Raw genomic sequence first — 21,576 nt, forward strand, 5'->3', positions numbered from 1 at the left:
ACCTGAGTGACCGTAAGGGGTGGACCCTGGCTGCAGCCCTGCTAGACCCCATGTAAGGGCTGACTCCCAAGGAGGAAGGATCTCTATCTGGAGGTCACCCTTAGTGGAGCCCTTCTGCGCGCCCAGGGTACGGGTAAGCTTTTTATGTCATTCCTCCTTTGGAAACGCGCTCATCTCTCTGGTCCTTTACCTATTTGCCTTACAATCTGTTTGCCCTGCACACAGGTAATGTTTAACCCTCCTAATGGGTAGCCCTTATCTTTTTCTGTAAATGCAACAGGGATAGGGTTAGCCCTCATCAAGTAAGGGCCACCCTTAGTCCTAACAGCTAAGGGTAGCCCTGAAGGATTCCCATTTTGGTTATGGTTAACTCTAATCGGATGTGGTAACCGTTGACCTGTCACTGAAGGGAAGCCCTTCATCCTAACCTACTATGGTAACTCTTCATCCTAAACGCTAGCCTCTAACAGTAACCTTTAAGCCAATCCTTAGGGGTTTTCCTTCAGCCTTTGCACTGACTGAACTTGGTAGCATTTCCACGTGAAGCCTTATCTAATGCAGTAACCCGCCAATCTGATGCCAAAGGGTAACGGTCCGCAGTTAGTAGTAAGACCTAAATAGTAGCACTAACCGTAATCCAGCAGGGGATGAGGGCGAGCTTGTCTTCTGCCAGGGCGAGCGGCTGCGGGCAGTGCATCTCCCAGCTGAGGTGCCTGTAAACATCTGCCAGCTGTCCTTGTGGACGGCCCGTCATCGTCATGGAAACTGATTGTAACAGCACAAAGGTTCCAGGAGCGTGGGTGATGTCAGCTGTGACATCCTCTGGGGGGCCTGGAGCCGCCCTTTTTTGGCCTTGCAGCCCATCAAGCCAAAGCCTGCTGTCCTGCACGTGGTCCCACCGGGCAGAAACTCTTGGGACGTAGGAAGGTTCAGGGGAGGGGACAGATGCCTGAGGGCATTCTTTGATTCCATCCCAAGAGTTGTTTTGTCTTTGTTCTTTCCATGTCGTGTGGTTTTCCTTTGCTTTTCCTTTTGCTATTTAACATCTTTTCTTTCTTTTATGCTCTCTTTCTCTGTTGCTATGCCTTGCATTGGCATTGCATTGCTTTGGTTATTTGTTTTTTTTTTCCCTTTGTTTCGGGCCAAGCCGCAGGGGCTGCTAGGGCAATGTCCTCACTTGGAGGGGGAGGCTGGGTTTCCCATCTGAGGGCTTCATGCACAAATAGCAAGGAAAACTCAGACACAGAGCAATCCTAAGCAAAGGCACGCCTTTTCTGAGACACTGTCTCAAGCTCCCTGAGCTCTTTTTTCCTACGAGGTAACTCCCCCTGCTTTTTTCCATCTCTTATTACAAACAAGAGAGATTTCCATCGCTCTTACAACAGCTCGCCAAATAATGTTCTTACCCACAGAAGCTTTCCCTTTTCCCTTTTCTCAGTAAGAGTCGCTTGAATCCCGGGCTGATTCCCTAAAACCAAGTGTAATTGTTCTCCTTCCCAGAAACCAGTCACCAACAGAAGTTGTCCTGTTAGCCCACATCCACCAAAAATCTCTCAAATACACTATTCTTACAGCCAAACCAGACCATTTTCTGTTCAACTTGCAGTGCACTTACGGACCGTATTTCTAGTCTTGTTCCTGCTGAGGTAGTGGTAAAGAAACCCCAGTCTGCCTGACAGCAATACACTGCTCAGAGTAAAGCTGCTGGAAGCACACAAAATGCTGTCAGGCGTCCGAGCTGAGCAACAGACTTCATTCCTGAATTGCACAGCTACCAGTAGAAGTGACCTCCACGCTGTTTGGCCTGTCCAAGGAGTTCACACAGCTCTGAGTACCCCCATTTCTACACAGAGTGGTATCCCCCGTCGGCTATCAGCTGCTACTGTAAGCCTTTCTGCTGCTTGAAGCCAGAGGGGCCAGACCCAGCTGGCCCTTAGGGACCTCCTTTGACCCAGGCCTCCGACGGAAGTGTACCACTGGTTAACCCAGAATGGCAACTGTAGACCAAGGCTATCACAGGCACAGTTTTCCCTTAGCCAGGGAGCGGAAAGGACTCAGTCCAGTAAATGAAGATGGAACTGCTTACGCCTTTGTGAGGAGGAGGGCTCACACCATACTAAACAAGAGCAGAATTTGAAGCAGTGATCCTTCCCTTGGGGCAGCCAGCCCTGAAATGAGGTGAGGGAGGGGTGGAACCAGGCTGCACCCCTTTGTCATCCAGGTGAGTTGCTTCCCTCTTTTTGCTCCTGAGCAGAAACAAGATTTGATGAGGAGGAAAGCCTGTGAAGTCCAAAAGACTGCTTTCCTACTTCCTTCCCGTTTGTGTTAGCTGGCTGTCACGGAGTGATCTAGATCAGTGTATGCCTTGTGGCGGGGCAGTGGGCCTGTTTTCCTGTGTTTGGCTTTGCGATGATGCTGTCTTGAGTTCATGTGCTGGACTCTTGTATTTCGTGTCTTTGTTTTGCTTTGCTCTGTTTTCCTTGTTGTTTGACGTTCTTTTGTCAGTCTGCTTTATTGCTGCTCCTGTGTTGCAATACCTTTGTTATGTTCAGATGTGGTGATTGATACTTTTCCCTTTCCATTCTTGGAACTCTTTTCTCCCTCCTTCAGGGTGTTCCTCTTTTGTTTCTCGGCTTTTCAGGTGATTTGGCTTTGCCTTCCTTGGCTTTTTGGAACTTGGGAAAAGGTACCGAGGTGCGTGGATATGTAGAAGAAAAGCTCTCCTGCTGTGGCTGGGAGGTGATGCAAAGGAGGCCTCCCGAGCAAGCACCACAAAGGCAGCTTGCTTCTCCAGAGGCTGCAGCATAAGCTCGTGTTCCTTGCGGAGGACTCCGTTGTGCATCTGCAGGAGCTGCTTTGGCATGGAGGATTTTGTGGAGTTGCTGCCAGTCGTTGCTCGGATGAAGTGAGGCTTTTGTCCTTGTATCTGTGCAGGAAAGCAGTGCGGAGGGAACGTGTGTGGTGAGATGCTGAGGAGAGATTGCCTTCCTTGCCCCAGCAGGCTGCTTGTGTCCTGGTGATGCACGGTGACGAGAAGGCTGCTGTTCTGTGAGTAAGCCTGCCACGTGGGAGTAATGGTTGTGGCCTTTTGGGCAAGTCTCTGAGGAGAGGTCTTTGGGCAGGCTGGTTGTTTTTGCTGGGCAAGTGCTGTTTCAGTTGTTTGTTGCCGTGCTTGGTTGGTGCTTGTTTGAGAAATAGTGGTCCTGTAGACGAGCAGTGCTCTGGCAGCAGGGGAGTGAGAAATGTCATGTCCACCCAGTCTTCTCCACGAGCCTTACGCTGCCTTTCCCCAGTGTCTGTAAATGGCTGTAGAAATGGCAGGGGAGAAATGGGGAAGAGGGGAGGTGCGGTTTCTGTGCATGCTGTGTCCACGGAGCAGGTGTGAGCTCCTAAGAGCTGGGAGCCCTGCAGAGCGTCCTGGGTTTGTTTTGCTTCCTTGTTGGAGCTGTTGGGATGCTTTTGTGGGTGCTTTGTGCATTTGAAGTCCCTGTGAACTCTGCTGAGACCAGTGGTGTCCTAGGGAGAGCCCCGCTGCCCCCTTTTTGTTCGGGCTGTTTTCTTCCCTTGGAGGTTAAAAGGGCCTTCAGAAACCCAGCAGTACAACTTGCTGCTGCTCCAGCCTGTCAAGTGGAGATGATGAAGTGTGACCGCCACTGGGGCAGGGAGGAGAGCAGCTAAGAAATGGTGTTCCCGTAGGACTGTGTGGAGCTTGTTCTTGTGAAACGGTCCCCTTGTGCTGCCAGAATCTCTCTGACTTTCAGCCATGGCCTCTTCCTCCTGGCTTCAAGATGTTCAGAGGCATTGCTAAGAAAGAAAGAGCAGAGCTCTTCCTAGGCCATGGCCGAGTTCACCTTTCCAGGTGTATTGCCAGAGCATGAAGCATGGTCAACAAGGACGGGGTAGCAGGAGCTGGAAACAGGGGAAGCTTCCACAGAGCCCCCCGCTGGAGTCCCAGGGTGATGAGCTGAAGCTGATCTTGGCAGCATGAAAGGTGGTTTTCCGGGATGTGTGCCGTATAGGGCTCAGGGCTGTCACTGGGGTTGCTTTCACAGGACCCCCCCCAGCCCAGCTCAGGACCCCCGGTGAGTCTGTGGGTGACAAATGTGTCACTGAGAGACAGCATCAGGGTGGGAATGCGGGGACCATAGTGCTCAGGGCAGAGCCAAGCGGTGCTGGGGGGGTCACCCCCGAGGAGAAAGTCTCCCCCACGGGAGAAATGGATTGCTTAGCTCCCCACTAAGCTCCCATTGCCTCCCAGTATTGTCTAGAGTCTTCTTGTGCAAACTCAGTGCCCCCCAGTGCTGCCTGGCACCACCCCAGTGGTGTCTGCGGCCCTGAATAGCCTCCCAGTGCCCTGCAGTGGGCTTCCCAGTGCCTCCAGTACTGCCCAGTGCCCCCAGCCTCAACACACCCACTGCTCACTGCGTGACCATCTCCTTCCCCGGGAACAGCACAAGGCAACAGAGACGTTGACAGCAGCGATGGAGATGGAGATGTTCAGAGAGTGGAGGAGCTGTTGGCTCGCTGCAGCCACCCCAGCATCCCCGGAGGTGGGCACGGGGGAGCCTGGGGGGGGGGCTTTAGTGCTGCACAACGACTGCAGGCAGAGGTGTAGGAAAGCGAACGCCATACGTTTAATAATTTAACGTACAACACAGCAAATAAATGACGATATTCCCAACCATTTCCCACCCTAACAATTGTTTCTGATCCCACCCCCTACAATTCCCACCCTCTAATCAATTTCCCACCCCGCAATCAATTGCTCACAACCCACCCTCCTCCCCCCTTCCCCCCCCGCTCCCTCCCACCAATAGTTCCCTCCCTCTGCAGAAACCTCCCAGCCCCCCAAATTCCCACCCCAACAATTCCTTCCTCCAAATTCCAACAACTTGGGAGTGTAACGTGATCAGAGTACAATTTCTCCCCCAGAATTGCCACCCCACAGAATTCCCTCCCCCTCCCCCCATCTTCAATGCCAGCAGTTACAGAATGTCCAATCATTTTTGATGCCAACCATCTCCCACGGCAGCCATTTCTCACCCCAGCAGTTCCCCACCCCCCAAATTCCCACCCCAACAATATCACAGTACAGCCATTTCATTTCTAACCTCAGAAAGATCCCAGTGCCTTAAGAATTCCAGCACCAAATTCCCACCCCCCCACCCCGGCTTCCCACCCCAACAATATCTCAGTACAGCCATTTCCAACCTCAGGAAGATCCCAACACCCCATGAATTCCCACCCCAAGAGTTCCCTCCCCCCACCCCGGATTCCCACCCCAACAATATCACAGTACAGCCATTTCATTTCCAACCCCAAAAAGATCCGAGCACCCCAAGAATTCCCACCCCAAGTTCTCACCCAAAGAGTTCCCACCCCAAATTCCCTCCCCCCACCCATTCCCCACCCCGCAACCATCCCCTCCCCCACCCTCTTCCCACCCCCCAGCCTTCTTTTCCCACCCCAAAGCTTTGACAGTCCAACCCTTTGGCGGTCCATCAGCTTCAGAGTCCCGCATTGCCCCAGCCCAAGATGCCGTTTGTGGACAGCCCAGTTTTGGAGGGGTAGGGCTGGGGCCGGTGCTGGTGCCCCCGGAACACTGCCGCTGCTCTCTGGGCATGGTGGGGGCCAGCGAGGAGCCCAGGGCTCCAGGGAGCCGTCTTGGTCGGCTATGGCCACGTCTCCTGCTCCAGCAAGTGGGCCGGTTTCTTGGTGCACTCCCGCTCGAGCCGCTGTTGGGCTGTGATGGGCACCCCATCAGGGCACAGTCCTCCTGCTGCCCGCCCACCGTGCTGACACAGCCAGCTTGGCCTAGCGCCGGTGTTTGTGGCCTGGGCCATCGTGGCAGCGCGGCAGCTTCCTCTTTGTGGCTGGGCCGCTGCCAGTGTGCTGCTCGTGCCCGGTGCTCTTGCTGTTAGTGGTGGTGCAGGCGGGCGCTGGGCACTTGGCTGGCTCGGTGCTGTCTTTGTGGTGCATGTCTGCCAGCCGGCAGGAGATGAATCCGGGTGGCAGTGCCAGGCGGGTGAGAACCACCCGGGGCTGCCTCCGCTGCACCTCTTGGATCAGACGTGCAGTGCAGGGCAGCAGAGGTGCGGGGGCAGCCAGGGGGGTCGGCAGTGCCAGGCGGGTGAGAACCACCCGGGGCTGCCTCCGCTGCACCTCTTGGATCAGATGTGCAGTGCAGGGCAGCTAAGGTGCGGGGGCAGCCAGGGGGGTCGGCAGTGCCAGGCGGGTGAGAACCACCCGGGGCCGCCTCCGCCGCGCCTCTTCCATCAGATGTGCAGTGCGGGGCGACGGAGGCGCAGGGGCAGCCAGGGGCGTCGGCACGGGCAGCTCAGGGGATGCTGGCTGCCAGCAGAGCGAGTTGCTGAGGAGCCCTGATTCAGGATGTGTCTCTTTGCTCAGCTCCCTGCTGGCCCCGGAGGAGTCCGAGTGCTCTGTGCTGGAAGAAGAGGAGTCGAGGCTGCTGGAGACATCAGGGCTCAGTGGCTCTGTGGCAGTGATGCGCTGCATCAGCTCTTGCGTTTGGCAGCTGTTGGCAATGGCTTTGGTCCCCTCTCTTGTGACACCGGGCAGGTCCTGCTTGTGCTGGGGGACCTCCAGAGCCGCTTCTGAAAAAGCAAGAACATCCCCCCGAACGATGATGGCAGCCTTCCCACAGCCACTCGGTGCAGGCAGCCACCTCTGGGGGTCACCTCTGCGGAGCACAGTCTCACCGTCAATCCAGGTGAGCAAAACGGTCCATTTCCACATCATTGTTGTCAAGTCTGCGGGTGCTGGGTGTCTCTTCTGGAAAAGGCAGAAAATGCCCAGTGGGGCAATGCCAGCTTTCTTTCCCACACCCAGTGTGGGTGGGTGGGTGGGTGCCAGCAACCCCCCGCCAGCTCTGCTGCCCCCAAACTCACCGTCGTTGAGCCATGCCAGGAGATGCTGGATGTCCGCCACGTCCTCCGGGATGTCTGCGCTCGCTGTGGCTGCTGGAAAAGCAAGGACATCCCCAGTGGGGCAATGCCAGCTTTCCCACAGCCACCCGGTGCGGACAGCCTGCCGCACGCCCCGCAGCCCCCAAACTCACCCCCTGAGTCCAGCGCTGCGGTGCTGCAGCCGAGCGGAGCCGTGGCGGGATGGGGGCACCCGTCGGTGGGCGCTGGGTGCCCCTGGTCCTCCGTGAGCACCACGGCGTCCTGAAAGGGCTCCATCGGCGACTCCCAGGTGGCGGGCAGGGTGCAGGGCACGGGGAGCACCTGCTCCTGCAGTGGTGGTACCTGCAAAAGAACTGGCGGGGGGCCGGGGCGGCCGGGGGCCTGCGGCAGGCAGGTGCCTGCGGGCTGCGGGGGCTCCCCGTGGAACACGGCCCCCAGGCCACAGCCCCATCGGCTGCTGGGGCAGCAGCGTCCCTGCCAGCAGGGGATGTCCCCAGCAGTGAGCAGGGCAGTGGGGGGAGCCATAGCTGGGTGCAGCCCCCCAGGTAGCAGCTGCAGCAGCGGTAAGTGCAGCCCCAGAGTTGGGGGCAGGCCCCCAGGTGGCAGTTGAGCCCCAGTTGGGGGCAGCCCCCCAGGGGGGAGCTGCGCTGCCTGTCCCCAGACACCTGGTACCCCAGGCCAGACAGAGGCCTGAGGCGCCAGGTAGGTGGCAGTGGGGACAGGGAGGGCTTGGGGTGGTACCGGCATCGGTCCGCGGATGGTGGGCTGCATCCAGGCGGGGTCCGGTGGCGGCACAGTCGCTTCAGGGAAGATGGCGTCGGGTGTCAGAGGCACCGTCAGCGCTCCTCGAGGGATTCTCTCTGTGGGGAAAGGCCAAAGTAGGCTCTGGGGTGGGCTCTGGGGTGAGCTCTGGGGCGCTGGGGTGGGATCTGGGGCACAGGGCTGAGATCGGGATTACAGGGCTGGGATCTGGGGCGCTGGGGTGGGATCTGGGTTACGGGTGTGATATCGGGGTTACAGGGGTGGGATCTGGGGCGCTGGGCTGAGATCTGGGCTGTTAGGGTGGGATCTGGGGCGCTGGGGTGGATCTGGGACACTGGGGTGAGCTCTGGGTTACAGGGTGATATTGGGGTTACAGGGGTTGGATCTGGGGCGCTGGGGTGAGATCTGGGGCACAGGGGTGGGATCTGGAGCGCTGGGGCCAGCTGAAGCATGGGAGCAGGGGAAGCCTGCTGCCTTACCTGCCATGACAGCTGGAGAGTGGCAGTTAGGGGAGCCCCTCCCCCCAGGGGGGTTGCGTGACCGTTGGGGTCAGCCCCTTTCCCCCGGGCTTGAGATGGTTGCAGTTTTGTCGCCACAAAGACCTTAAAGACCCTCAAGTCTAAGCACAACCTAACCATACCAGCCTAACTCTAACAAGCCCCTGCTCAATCATGTCCCCCGAGCACCACCTGGTTTTCAACACATTCAGGGATGGTGACTGAACCAGCTCCCTGGGTGGAATAGGGAGCCCATCAGGTCTCCCCTCAGCCTCCTTTTCCCCACACTAAACAGCCCCAGTTCCTTCAGTCACTCCTCAGAGGGCATATTGGCCAAGGCCTTCCCCAGCCTTGTTGCCCTTCTTTCAACCTGCTTCAGCACCTCAACGGCCCTTCTGTGCTGAGGTGCCCAAAACTGAACACTGGACTCGAGGTGAGGCCTCGCCAGTGCCGAGTCCAGGGGCAGGATGACTTCCCTAGTCCTGCTCACCACACCATTCCTGAGCCAGGAATTGTGGTTATGCCATTGGCCTTCTTGGCCACCTGGGCACACTGCTGGCTCATCTTCAGCCACCTGTCCGTCAGCACACCAAGGTCCCTTTCAGGGATCAGGCAGCTTTCCAGCCACTCCTCCCCAAGGAGGACTGGGGGGACGCCTGGGCTTGTTGTGACCAAGATGCAGGACCCGACACTCGGCCCCATTGAAACTCATCCAGTCAACCTGGAAGAGTGAAGAGAGAACAAAAACCAAGCAGGCAAAGAGCAGAGCTGTCCACAGGGGCAGGGCTTGGGGCAGGGCCTGTGTCGGAGGGTGGTCCAGCACAGTGGTGGCCTCGGGGCCCAGGCTGGAGGGGGCCTGGCACAGTTGAGGCCTCGTGTGGGCCCAGAAGGAAGGGGGCCCAGGCACAGGTAGAGCCTCGGGGCCCAGGATGGAGGAGAACCAGGCTCAGTTGGGGCTTGTGTTGGGGCCCAGGATGGAGGAGGACCAGGTGCAGTTGGGGCTGCACTGGGGGGGCCGGAGCTGGAGGGGGGCCTAGCAGAGTTGAGGCCTCCTCTGGGCCCAGACAAAAAGGGCCCAGGCGCAACCAGGTCCTTGGGGCCCGGGACCAAAGGGAGCCCAGGCCCAGTTGGGGCCTTGGGGCCCAGGATGGAGGAGGACCAGACACAGTTGGGGCTGCTTTGGGGCCCAGATGGAGGAGGACCAGACACAGTTGGGGCTGCTTTGGGGCCCAGGATGGAGGAGGACCAGGCACAGTTGGGGCTGCTTTGGGGCCTGGCTGGAGGGGGGCAGGCACAGTTGGGGCTGCTTTGGGCCTGGGCTAGAGAAGGAGCAGGCACAGTTGAGGCCTGCTTTGGCCCAGACCAAAAAGGGCCCAGGCACAGCCAGGGCCTTGGGGCCCAGGATGAAGCAGGACCAGCACAGTTGGGGCTGCTTTGGTCTAGGCTGGAGGAAAGGCCTAGCACAGTTGAGGCCTCCTCTGGGCCCAGACAAAAAGGGGCCCAAGACAGCTGGGCCTTGGGGAGGATGGGGAGGACCAGGAAAGTTTTGCTGCTTTGGGGCCCAGGAGGAGAGCAGGAACAGTTGGGGCTGCCTTTGGTGAGGATGGAGATGGGCCTGGCACAGTTGGGGCTGCTTTGGGGCCTGGACTGGAGGGTGCTCACAGTTGGGGTCCTCTGGCCCAGACCACAGGGGGACGGCAGCCCTAGCCTTGGCTTGACAGAGGAGGCAGCAACAGTTGGGGCTGCTTTGGGGCCCAGGTGGAGATGGACCTGGCACAGTTGGGGCTGCCAGGGGGCTGAGCTGGAAGGGGCCTGGCACAGGGGCTCTTTGGGGCCCGGGTGGGGACGGCTGGCACAGTTGAGGCCTTTCTGGGCCCAGCAAGGGGGCTCAGCCCAGCCAGGCTTGGCACAGGGAGAAGGACCAGGAACAGTTGAGCTGCTTTGGGCCCAGGCCGGTCGAGGCTGGACGATTTGGCTGCTTTGGGGGGTATCGAGAGGACCTGCTCAGATGGGGCTGCTTTGGGGCCCAGGCTGGAGAGGAACTAGCGCACTTGGGCTATCAAGCTCAGAAAGGGGCCAGGCACAGGGCTTGGGGCACAGGATGGAGGAGGCCAGGCAAGCTGGGCTGCTTGGGTCTGGGCTGGTGGGAGGGAGCACAGCCAGGCCTTTGGCTGCACTCCCTCTGACACTTCACCTTGTCCAACTGAAATGGCTGGAGTCAAGCAGTGCTGATCCAGCTGCTTTCCTGGTTTTAATTTTTCTGTGGGAAGGAGCAGCTGTAAAAAAAGCCCCTTTTGAAGAACAGGACTCAGAAAGTGAGCACAGAGCAGATCCCTAGTAGGATCTTCCCCTTAGACAGTGCAGCCCCAGGGTGGGGAGGGCTGCTTCCAGGCTCCACCCGTTCTGCCCTGAAATGCTTGCAGGAGTCTCCACAGCAACGTGTTTTAATGAGCCTGTGTAAACAAGATCCTACCTTCCTTCTTTCCCGTTGTGACTGGGCCTGATCCCTGGTGGACTCTCCTCTTGCCAACATTAGCAGCAGCAGGTCCACCAGGGCACAGTAAGGTGCAACCCCTGGTTGTGACTCAGGCATCCAGCTTTTGGGCTTGCAGGGTCATTGTGTTGTGCATTATGCATGGCCTATTCGGGTCAGCTGAGATCTAAGCATCGGAGTGGCCCAGCGGCTCGCTCATCCAGCTAGGCAGGACTGAGGCCACGAAGGGATTACCTTTCTGCCTTGTCTGATCCTCACCCTTCTGCCCTGTCAGGGAGGAAGGCACTTGGAGATTGCTCCCGGCCACTCCCCCAAGGTTGGAGCATTTTGCAGAAAAACCGAATTCTTGCCTGATTGGTCTGTGAAGCTTGGGAGACAAGCTATGGCCTCTTGGCTTGAAGTAAGAGGGGTGCTGTGCTATTTGCTGCAGTCAAGAGTCTGAGAGAGCTTGTTACTCTTTGACAGACATAATCTGTGGAATCCTGCAACCTTTAAAGTTACTTCCTTTCAGGGGCCATTCCTGGACTCCCACGCCCTCCAAAAGTACTTCCGGAGAACCTCTCAACCATGGTCCAAAGAGGTTCAAGTTTGCTCTCCGGAAGTCCAAGGTGGCAGTTCTCTGACTCCCCTCCGTGGTTCAGAAGAATTGAGATATCTAGCATCTCACGATCACTTTGCACCCAGGCCCTCCAGCCCTTGACTTCCCCCCAAGACCTTCTCTGTTAACAAACAGCAGGATTTTGCTTCCCCTTGCTGGCTGCGTCACCAGCTGTGTCAGGAAGTGATCTCCCACACACTCGAGGAACCTCTGGGACGGTTCCCTATCTGCTGTATTATAAATCCAGCAGATGTCTGGGACTTTGCAATAGCCCACAAGAACAAGGGGAGAGACCTTGAGACCTCATGCGGCTGTCTCTAAAGTGTCTTGCCCACCTCTTCATCCTGGTTGGGTGGCCTGTAGCACACTCCCACGATAAGGTCAGTCTTACTGGCCTTTGCTTTTATTCTGACCTAGAAGCTCTCAACCCTATCATCGCCATCCTTCATCTCCAGCCATTCCCATTCTTTCTTAACGTAGAGGGCTGCACCACTGCCTTTCCTGCCTTGCCTCTCTCTTTTGAAAAGTCGCTAGCCATCCATCACAGCACTCCAGCTGTGTGAGTCATTCCACCTCGTTTCTGTGATTTCCAAGTGATTTTTCTCCTGTTTTTTGATTCCAACAAAAGCCACTTAGGATTATTTTTGTTGTTTTTATTTTTTTAATGGCAGGCATTGTGTTTAACTTAAAAAACTTAAAAAATGAACGGACGAAGAATAGCTTTGTTTGCATTCTGGTAACTGCTGAGGCTTTGGCTGACGACAGCTTTCAGCTGCACCTGAACTAGGCTGGATTTGTCTCCTGCTCTCCATAGGTGAGTATTTCTCTTGCAGACCTTTGAATCAATGATTCCCCTGCTATTTGTCTCTTCTGGTTGCTGGAGAGAAGAGCTGCAATGTCACATCCTGATCCGTAAGGTGCTCAAGCTTGGTGATTGTCAGTAATTCAGGATATGCTTGCTTTTCTTTAAGTGAACTAAGGGATAAGCTATCATGCTGTGCCATTTCTTTTCCTGTGCGTAATGCCAAGGGATAGGGCTGCAGGTGCCTGCTGGTTCACGGGACATCCCAGAGCTTTGTACACAGCTTAAGTGATGGAACAGGAAAGACTCCAATATGGTAAAAACGTGATTTCTAGTGTTTTGGTACGTATATTCAAGTCAGTATGGGTCCATTTCAGACAGCATCGTCTCACATCTGTTTGTTGTCTCATATCAAACGCATTTTTACTGATTTGGCTACATACATACTCCACCCATAGTTTGCGTATTGTCTTCTTAGGGTGAGGTTTGCCTGCTGAACAGCGATACAAAAGAAGCTTAAATTACAGAAGCAGAGAAGCAGAGACAGTCTAGAGGCTCAATACAGTAGGGATCAGTTAGAGTATTACTTTGAAGTTGTTGTGTTCTGGGTCTTAGGTGGGATGAGAGACGGGTGTGAATGTTACAGCCAAGTGTTTTTCCCTGGTTCATTGCTCACCTGCTGCCATGCAAGCCAGCTCTTCTTTTCCCTGCCTCTGCTTTTCTTGTTGCATGCATATGCATCGCAAAATCTCTGAACAGATTTATTTTCACGTTTTAACAGTGTATAGCTAGAAGTGGGGCTTATCTCATCATCTGATGGAGATTGGTTGTGTATGGGGGAGTTTGCACGAATTATTAGCATCTCACCAAAAGCAAGGAACAGAAAAAGAAAGAAAAAAACACCAAACCACCCTAAAAGCTGCATAAATGACTATAGCTGAGCCAGCAGGAAATATTACCTGCAGTTTGCAGAGTCCTCATTTTGCTCAGCACTGACTGGATGGGGTTAACAGTGACCACTAATGAAGGAGCTCTGCTACCTGTCTGAGCAGTGCTCCAGTCTTTGTTGCTGCGTTATGAATGCACTGCTCCTCCTGCCACATTTCTTCACGCCCTCGGTTGGGAGCAGTGGTATGCCATCACTGAGCTTGCAGTCAGTGCATGTTGCTTGATGCTAGAAACACACCAGGTGCCAGGGGGCTTGCATGGCAGTGTGTGCTGCTGTTCTCCTCCAAAGCAGCCAAAGTTTTGGCTGCTGACTAGAGGGAGAAAACTTGGTGTCACTCCTTGCAAGTCCTGTGGCAGCCAGATATTGTGTTAGCCACTCACAGTAGCATGTCTTTTATCAGGGTGTAAGAGAATGAACTCTGTAGGAGCGCTGCTGTCATAGGCCACCAGGGCCCGGGATGCCTGGCTGAAATTTGATGTTGCAGAACCTTGTGTCACTGGAATCCATAAGTTGACACAGTCCTCTGAGGCTGGATTTCTGCTTTCTAAGGGTATTCCTTTCTGTTTCTGAACTTTTTCGGGTGATACTGCTTTGCTTTCCTTGGCTTTTAGTACTTCCTGTTTTGGTTATTGTTTCTGGAAGGCTTTGCTTTACTCCTTGGTTTTTCTTTTGTATCTTTGCCTTGCATTGCTTGTGAATTTTCATTTATTCCTTCTCTTCAGCGCTAAGCGTTGGTGAGAGTTGGTATCTTTGTACTGTGTTTGGCTTCTTTGTTTGCCACGATATACACGAGTAAAGCACATGAATGGAATACAGAATGGTGACTTGTTTTAATTGCTTTGTTTTCCTCGTTTGGTTGTTTTTTCCCCTGTTGCTTTTCAGTGGTGCGCCTTTTGCTTTGCTTTCCATTGTCTTTGTGTCTGGTTTTTTTTTTGGTTCTTTGTTCTCGTTACCTGTTCCTTTCTTTGCATTAGCTCTTCCTCCCAGAGGAGAGCATTCCTTGCCTTTTCAGAGGATGGTTCTTGGCTTTGCTTGGAGTTTCTCCCTTGCTCTTCATTCTTGGTTGCCTTACCTGGCTTTGCCTTCCTTGTCCCCTTGCCGGCCTTGCTCTCCTTTGCCTTCACTTACCTGATGTGCTCTCTCCCTTGATTGTTCTGTTCTGTCTGTTCCTTTCTGGCTTCTTGAACTGCAGCCTCCTCTCTGGGCTTTCCTGCCGTGCTTGATGCATTTGCAGCTCCTGGAGTTTCCCAGGTGGGTCCACGCCTCCTGGGCCTCCTTGCCTCTTCCCTTGGGTGCTCTTGTGGCTTTTTCTCCAGCTGGCTGGATCCACGCGGGCCTATTGCCCCATTTTCTCGGCATTGGTGTATGTGATTGTTCTATGTCATCTTCCCAGGCCTAGATGCTGAGTTTTTGCCTCTTCCAGACTCTGTTGTCATCTTTGCTTTTCCGTGAGAGTGTATTCTGTTCTGTTATCGTTGGTTTCTTGTTTTTGAATTTGGTGTTTGTTGTTGTTTCATTTATTGTTGTTGGCTTTCTTTGATGTGCGTGGGGTTTTTTGTTCTTTTTTTCAGTTTGGTGCTCTTTTTCTTTTTTTTTTGCTGTTCATTTCTTTGCACTGTATTTTTTTCCTAGTAGCGTTTCTTTTCCTTTCTCTTGTACTAGAAATTTTAGCTCCTAACACTAATCCAAATGTATAAACCACAACTGAACTCTAAATCACACAGGTGTATGGAACTGTAAATCACAGCCTGACCCCCTGTTTGACTACCTGAGGCGAGTGCTGAGTCAGCTGCAGGGGCACAGGTGATGGCAGTTTCACCTGAGTGACCGTAAGGGGTGGTCCCTGGCTGCAGCCCTGCTAGACCCCATGTAAGGGCTGACTCCCAAGGAGGAAGGATCTTATCTGGAGGTCACCCTTAGTGGAGCCCTTCTGCGCGCCCAGGGTACGGGTAAGCTTTTTATTTCATTCCTCCTTGGAAACGTGCTCATCTCTCTGGTCCTTTACCTATTTGCCTTACAATCTGTTTGCCCTGCACACAGGTAATGTTTAACCCTCCTAATGGGTAGCCCTGAAGCCTTTTCTGTAAACGCAACAGGGATAGGGTTAGCCCTCATCAAGTAAGGGCCACCCTAACCTTCATCCTAACCTACTATGGTAATTCTTCATCCTTAACGCTAGCCCCTAACAGTAACCTTTAAGCCAATCCTTAGGGGTTTTCCTTAAACCCTTACTCTAACTCAGCGAATCACAGAATCGCTAAGGTTGGAAAGACCTACAGGATCATCCAGTCCAACCATTCGCCCTTCACCAATGGTTCTCGCTAAACATGTCCCTCAGCACAACATCCAAACGCTCTTTGACCACCACAGGGCGGTGACTGCACCACCTCTCTGGGCAGCCATTAGCCTGACCACCCTTTCAGATAAGCACTATTTCCTAACGTTCAGCCTCAATCTTCCGTGGCGCAGCTTGAAGCCATTCCCTCTTGTCCTATCACTGTCACCCGAGAGAAGAGGCTGACCCCCAGCTCACTACAGCCTCCCTTCAGGTAGTTGTAGAGAGCAGTAAGGTCTCCCCTGAGCCTCCTCTTCTCTAGACTGAACAATCCCAGCTCCTTCAGCCGCTCTTCATAAGGTCTGTGCTCCAGAACCCTCACCAGCTTTGTTGCCCTCCTCTGGACACGCTGCCAGGGCCTCGATGTCTTTCTTACAGTGAGGGGCCTAAACTGGACACAGTACTCGAGGTGCGGCCTCACCAGTGCTGAGTACAGGGGAATAATTACCTCCCTGTTCCTGCTGGCCACACTATTTCTGATACAAGCCAGGATGCATTGGCCTTCTTGGCCACTAGGGCACACTGCTGGCTCATGCTCAGACTAGCGTCAGACAACACCCCCAGGTCCATTTCCTATACACGGTCTTCCAGCCACTCTGCCCCAAGCCTGTAGCGTTGCCTGGGGTTATTGCGGCCAAAGTGCAGGACCCGGCATTTGGTCTTGTTGAATCCCATCCCATTGGCTTCAGCCCAGCTATCCAACCTATCCAGATCCCTCTGTAATGCCTCGCTACATTCAGGCAGATCAGCACTTCCAGCCAGCTTGGTGTCATCTGCAAACTTACTGAGGGGGCACTCAATGCCCTCATCCAGGTCATCAATAAAGATATTAAAGAGGACAGGCCCCAGCACCGACCCCTGGGGAACACCACGTTTGACCGGTCGCCAGCTGGATTTAACTCCATTCACCACCACTCTCTGGGCCCAGCCCTCCAGTCACTTCCTTACCCAGCCAAGAATGTATCTGTCCAAGCCACGATCTGCAAGCTTCTGGAGGAGAATACTGTGGGAGACAGTGTCAAAGGCTTTGCTGAAGTCTAGGTAGACCACATCAACAGCCTTTCCCTCATCCACCAGACGGGTCACTAGATCATAGAAGGAGATCAGGTTGGTCAAGCAGGACCTGCCCTTCGTGAACCCATGCTGGCTAGGCCTGATCCCCCGCTTGTCCCGCACGTGCCGCGTGATCTCCCTCAAGACAATCTGCTCCATAATCTTCCCGGCACCGAGGTCAGGCTAACAGGCCTGTAGTTCCCCGGATCCTCCCTGCAGCCCTTCTTGTAGGTGGGAGTCACATTGGCAAGTCTCCAGTCTTCTGGGACCTCACCCGTCAACAAGGAGCGCTGATAGATGATGGAAAGCGGCTCAGCTATCTCCTCCGCCAGTTCCCTCAGCACTCTCGTGAATCTCATCCAGTCCCATGGACTTGTGGCAGTCCAGTTGGAGTAGCAGGTCTCTGACTGTTTCCTCCCGAATTATGGGGGGTTTAGTCTGCTCCCCAGCCAAGGCTGCCAGGTCAGAGAGTGGAGAAACCTGAGGATAACCGGTCTGTCTTTTAAAGGCAGATGTAAAGAAGGCATTCAGAACATCTGCCTTTTTCTTATCCTCCGTGGTGACGTTCCAGCCTCATCCAGTAGAGAATGGAGATTCTCCCTGGTCCTCCTCTTGCTGTTGATAAACTTGTAAAAGAGTTTCTTGTTCCCTTTTACCCCAGCAGCCAGGTTGAGTTCAAGCTGGGCTTTAGCCTTTCTGATTTTCTCCCGCACATCTTACAACTTCTTGGTATTCTTTCCGGGTTGCCCGTCCCTTCTTCCACAGGAGGTGGATTCTCTTTTTCTCCTGGAGCCTCAAGAATAGTTCCCTATTCATCCACGCCGGCTCATTTTGCGGCTCAGGGGGACAGCCTGCTCCTGTGCCTTTAAGACTTCCTTCTTAAAGAGCAACCAGCCATCTTGGACCCCTTTGCTCTCTAAGACTGAGCCCCAGGGGACTCTCCCTACTAGTCTCCTGAACATTCAAAGTCTGCCCTCCGGAAGTCCACGGTAGCAGTTTTGCTGTTCCCCCTCCTGCCTCTACCAAGAATCGAGAACTCTACCATGTCATGGTCACTCTGCCCAAGACAGCCCCCAACCTCTACGTCTCCCACCAGACCTTCTCTGTTTGTGAACAGCAGGTCTAACGGGGCAGCTCCTCTTGTAGGTTCTCTTATCATCTGCATCAAGAGTTGTCCTCCATACATTCCAGAAACCTCCTAGACTGCTTCTTCTGTGCTAAATTGTATTCCCAGCATATGTCAGCAAAGTTGAAGTCCCCCATGAGGACAAGGGCTGGGGATCGCGCAGCTTCCGCCAGCTGCTCATACAACACCTCATCTGTCTCTTCATCCTGGTTTGGCGGTCTCTAACAACGCCCACCAGGATGTCTGCCTTGTCGGCTCTTCCCCTGATCTTAACCCATAAGGATTCAACCTTCTTTTCCCCAGTCATAAGTTCAGTAACCTCAATGCACTCTTTAACATAGAGAGCCACTCCACCACCCCTTCTTCCCTGCCTATCCTTCCTGAAGAGTTTGTAGCCATCCATGCAGCACTCCAATCATGGGAGTGGTCCCACCATGTTTCTGTAATGGCAACTAGGTCATAGTTTGCCTGCTGCGCATGGCTTCTAACTCTTCTTGTTTGTTGCCCATGCTCCGTGCATTGGTATAGACACACTTTAGCTGGGCCTCTCTCCTCACCCTAATCCTATTATCGCTCCCCCAGGCTCACCTCTAGCAGGCCTGGTTTTATCCCCTCCCCCCTCATGTCTAGTTTAAAGCCCTCTCTACTAGTCCTGCCAGCTCCTGGGCAAGGATCCGTTTCCCCCTTTGAGACAGGTGATACCCATCTGCAGACCTCAGGCCAGGGGCCGAGTAGACCGCCCCATGTCCAAAGAACCCGAGATTCTTGTGCTTGCACCAGCCTCTCAGCCATGTGTTTATGCGATGGGTTTTCCTGGTTATTGCATTGTCTATCCCTGCCACTGTAGGAATACCTGCAAAAATTACTTGTATGCCTGCATTGTCATCTAAACTCCCCAGCCCCCTAAACCTTGTAGCATTTCCACGTGAAGCCTTATCTAATGCAGTAACCCGCCAATCTGATGCCAAAGGGTAACGGTCCGCAGTTAGTAGTAAGACTAAATAGTAGCACTTAACCGTAATCCAGCAGGGGATGAGGCGAGCTTGTCTTCTGCCAGGCTGCTCTCAGCCCCAGGGCACGGCGAGTGGCTGCGGGCAGTGCATCTCCCAGCTGAGGTGCCTGTAAACACCTGCCAGCTGTCCTTGTGGACGGCCTGTCGTCGTCATGGAAACTGATTGTAACAGCACAAAGGTTCCAGGAGCGTGGGTGATGTCAGCTGTGACATCCTCTGGGGGGCCTGGAGCCGCCCTTTTTTGGCCTTGCAGCCCATCAAGCCAAAGCCTGCTGTCCTGCACGCGGTCCCACCGGGCAGAAACTCCTGGGACGTAGGAAGGTTCAGGGGAGGGGACAGATGCCTGAGGGCATTCTTTGATTCCATCCCAAGAGTTGTTTTGTCTTTGTTCTTTCCATGTCGTGTGGTTTTTCTTTGCTTTTCCTTTTGCTATTTAACATCTTTTCTTTCTTTTATGCTTATTTCTCTGTTCCTTTGCATTGCACTGGTTTGGTTGTTTGTTGGTTTTTTTTTTCTTCCCAGAAATCAGTCACCAACAGAAGTTGTCCTGTTAGCCCACATCCACCAAAAATCCCTCAAATACTCTATTCTTACAGCCAAGACAGACCATTTTTTGTTCAATTGCAGTGCACTTACAGACCGTATTTCTAGTCTTGTTCCTGCTGAGGTAGTGGTAAAGAAACTCCAGTCTGCCTGACAGCAATACATTGCTCAGAGTAAAGCTGCTTGAGCACACAAAATGCTGTCAGGCGTCCGAGCTGAGCAACAGACTTCATTCCTGAATTGCACAGCTACCAGTAGAAGTGACCTCCACGCTGTTTGGCCTGTCCAAGGAGTTCACGCAGCTCTGAGTACCCCCATTTCTACGCAGAGTGGTATCCCCCGTCGGCTATCAGCTGCTACTGTAAGCTTTTTTTCTGCTGCTTGAAGCCAGAGGGGCCATACCCAGCTGGCCCTTAGGGACCTCCTTTGACCCAGGCCTCCAACGGAAGTGTACCACTTACCCAGAATGGCAACTGTAGACCAGGGCTATCACAGGCACAGTTTTCAATTGCCCAGGGAGCGGAAAGGTCCAGTAAATGAAGATGGAACTGCTTACCCCTTTGTGAGGAAGAGGGCTCACACCGTACTAAACAAGAGCAGAATTTGAAGCAGTGATCCTTCCCTTGGGGCAGCCAGCCCTGAAATGAGGTGAGGGAGGGGTGGAACCAGGCTGCCCCCCTTTGTCATCCAGGTGAGTTGCTTCCCTCTTTTTGCTCCTGAGCAGAACAAAGATTTGATGAGGAGGAAGGCCTGTGAAGTCCAAAAAGACTGCTTTTCATACTTCCTCCCCGTTTGTGTTAGCTGGCTGTCACGGAGTTATCTAGATCAGTGTATGCCTGTGGCGGGACAGTGGGCCTGTTTCCTGTGTTTGGCTTCCTTGCTTTGCGATGATGCTGTCTTGAGTTCATGTGCTGGACTCTTGTATTTCGTGTCTTTGTTTTGCTTTGCTCTGATTTCCTTGTTGTTTGCCGTTCTTTTGTCAGTCTTGCTTTATTGCTGCTCCTTTGTTGCAATACCTTTGTTATGTTCAGATGTGGTGATTGATACTTTTCCCTTTCCCATTCTTGGAACTCTTTTCTCCCTCCTTCAGGGTGTTCCTCTTTGTTTCTTGGCTTTTCAGGTGACTTTGCTTTGCCTTCCTTGGCTTTTTGGTCCTTCCTCTTTTGGTTCTTGTTCCTGGATTTGCTTTCGTCTTCGGCTTTCCTTTTGTATTTTTGCCTTGCATTGCTTGTGAATTTCCCTTCTTTTCCGTGCTAAGCACTGTGCGACGTTTAGGGTGGGAAAAGGTACCGAGGTGCATGGATATGGAGAAGAGAAGCTCTCCTGCTGTGGCTGAGAGGTGATCCAAAGGAGGCCTCCCGAGCAAGCACCACAAAGGCAGCTTGCTTCTCCAGAGGCTGCAGCATAAGCTCGTGTTCCTTGTGGAGGACTCCGTTGTGCATCTGCAGGAGCTGCTTTGGCATGGAGGATTTGTGGAGTTGCTGCCAGTCGTTGCTGGAAAAGAAGGTGACTTGTGGGCTCTGAGGAGGGGATTTTGTGTTTTCATGGCATACAAATGCATTCCCTTTTCTGATGTGTTTTTGTGCATTGGTGTTTCAGGCGTGTGAGTGAGGACTCTCCGCTGGAATTTGTACCGAGAGAGCCCAGGTGAGGAATGGAGCAACGTGCCTTGGTGCTGTGTTTGACTGGGGGAGCGGGCAAGGAGGAATGTTTGTAAAGGTGTAGTTGCTCTGGATTTCACTGAGCGGGACGAGTCTGGGCTGAAGTTTTCTGTCATTCTGTTTGTTGCATCGGAACGGCTGCCTCGGTAGATTGGAGGGAGGGAGGGAGGGAGAGGGAGATTTTAAAGCTGGAAGCAGTCCAGAGCAGATGGCATTTCTGCCTGCTTTGATGACGCTGTTCAAAGTCTTTGGGTCTGCAGTGCGGCTATGCAAGGTCCTGATTCAAAGCAGGATTCAATCCAGTCGCAGCTCATTGCGGGCAAATGCTTCTCTTAAGTGGTCTTCTGAATCAGCAGTGTCAGGGATTTTACAGTGTGTGTGTTGCTGTGGCTGGCAGTCTTTGCAGTTAGGAACGTCTTCCTGTGTTTTTCTGTTCCGAATAGGATCCCATCCTTGAGCTGCATTAGAAGCAAATTGTGATATCATGTGCGGTAAGAAAGGGCAGAGGAGCAGGCTCCTCCGGGTGGTGATCACGTCAGCAAGCTGTTGGAGCTGAAGGAGCATTTGGACAATGCTCTCGGAGCTCGGGTTTGCATTTTGGTGGCCCTGTGTGGGGTGAGGTTGGACTTGGTGGCCTTTGTGGGTCCTGTCCAACTTTGGCTGTTCTCTGGTTCTGTGAGCAGCGGACAGGGCTGATTTGGCGCAAGCTCCCGTTCCACGTTCAGCATCGTAGGTGCTGTTAGGAGCTGAGGTGGGTGCCGTGGCAGGCGGCTCCTCAGTGGTGGTACTCCAGTGATGGGGGTCATCCTGCCGTGTTT

The 21,576-nt window shown here is 53.8% G+C and overlaps 1 long non-coding RNA gene across 1 annotated transcript; it reads left to right on the forward strand.

Moving 5' to 3' along the window:
• Window positions 1-109: 109 nt before the first annotated feature.
• On the forward strand, window positions 110-20,563 carry LOC121107044. Its single transcript, XR_005840363.1, has 3 exons — window positions 110-133; window positions 2,642-2,686; window positions 20,384-20,563. It is a non-coding gene; the product is annotated as an uncharacterized LOC121107044 (long non-coding RNA).
• The last annotated feature ends 1,013 nt before the right edge of the window (window positions 20,564-21,576 follow it).

Source organism: Gallus gallus, chromosome 17 (assembly GCF_016699485.2).
Source record: "Gallus gallus isolate bGalGal1 chromosome 17, bGalGal1.mat.broiler.GRCg7b, whole genome shotgun sequence".
Classification (NCBI taxonomy): Eukaryota; Metazoa; Chordata; class Aves; order Galliformes; family Phasianidae; genus Gallus; species Gallus gallus.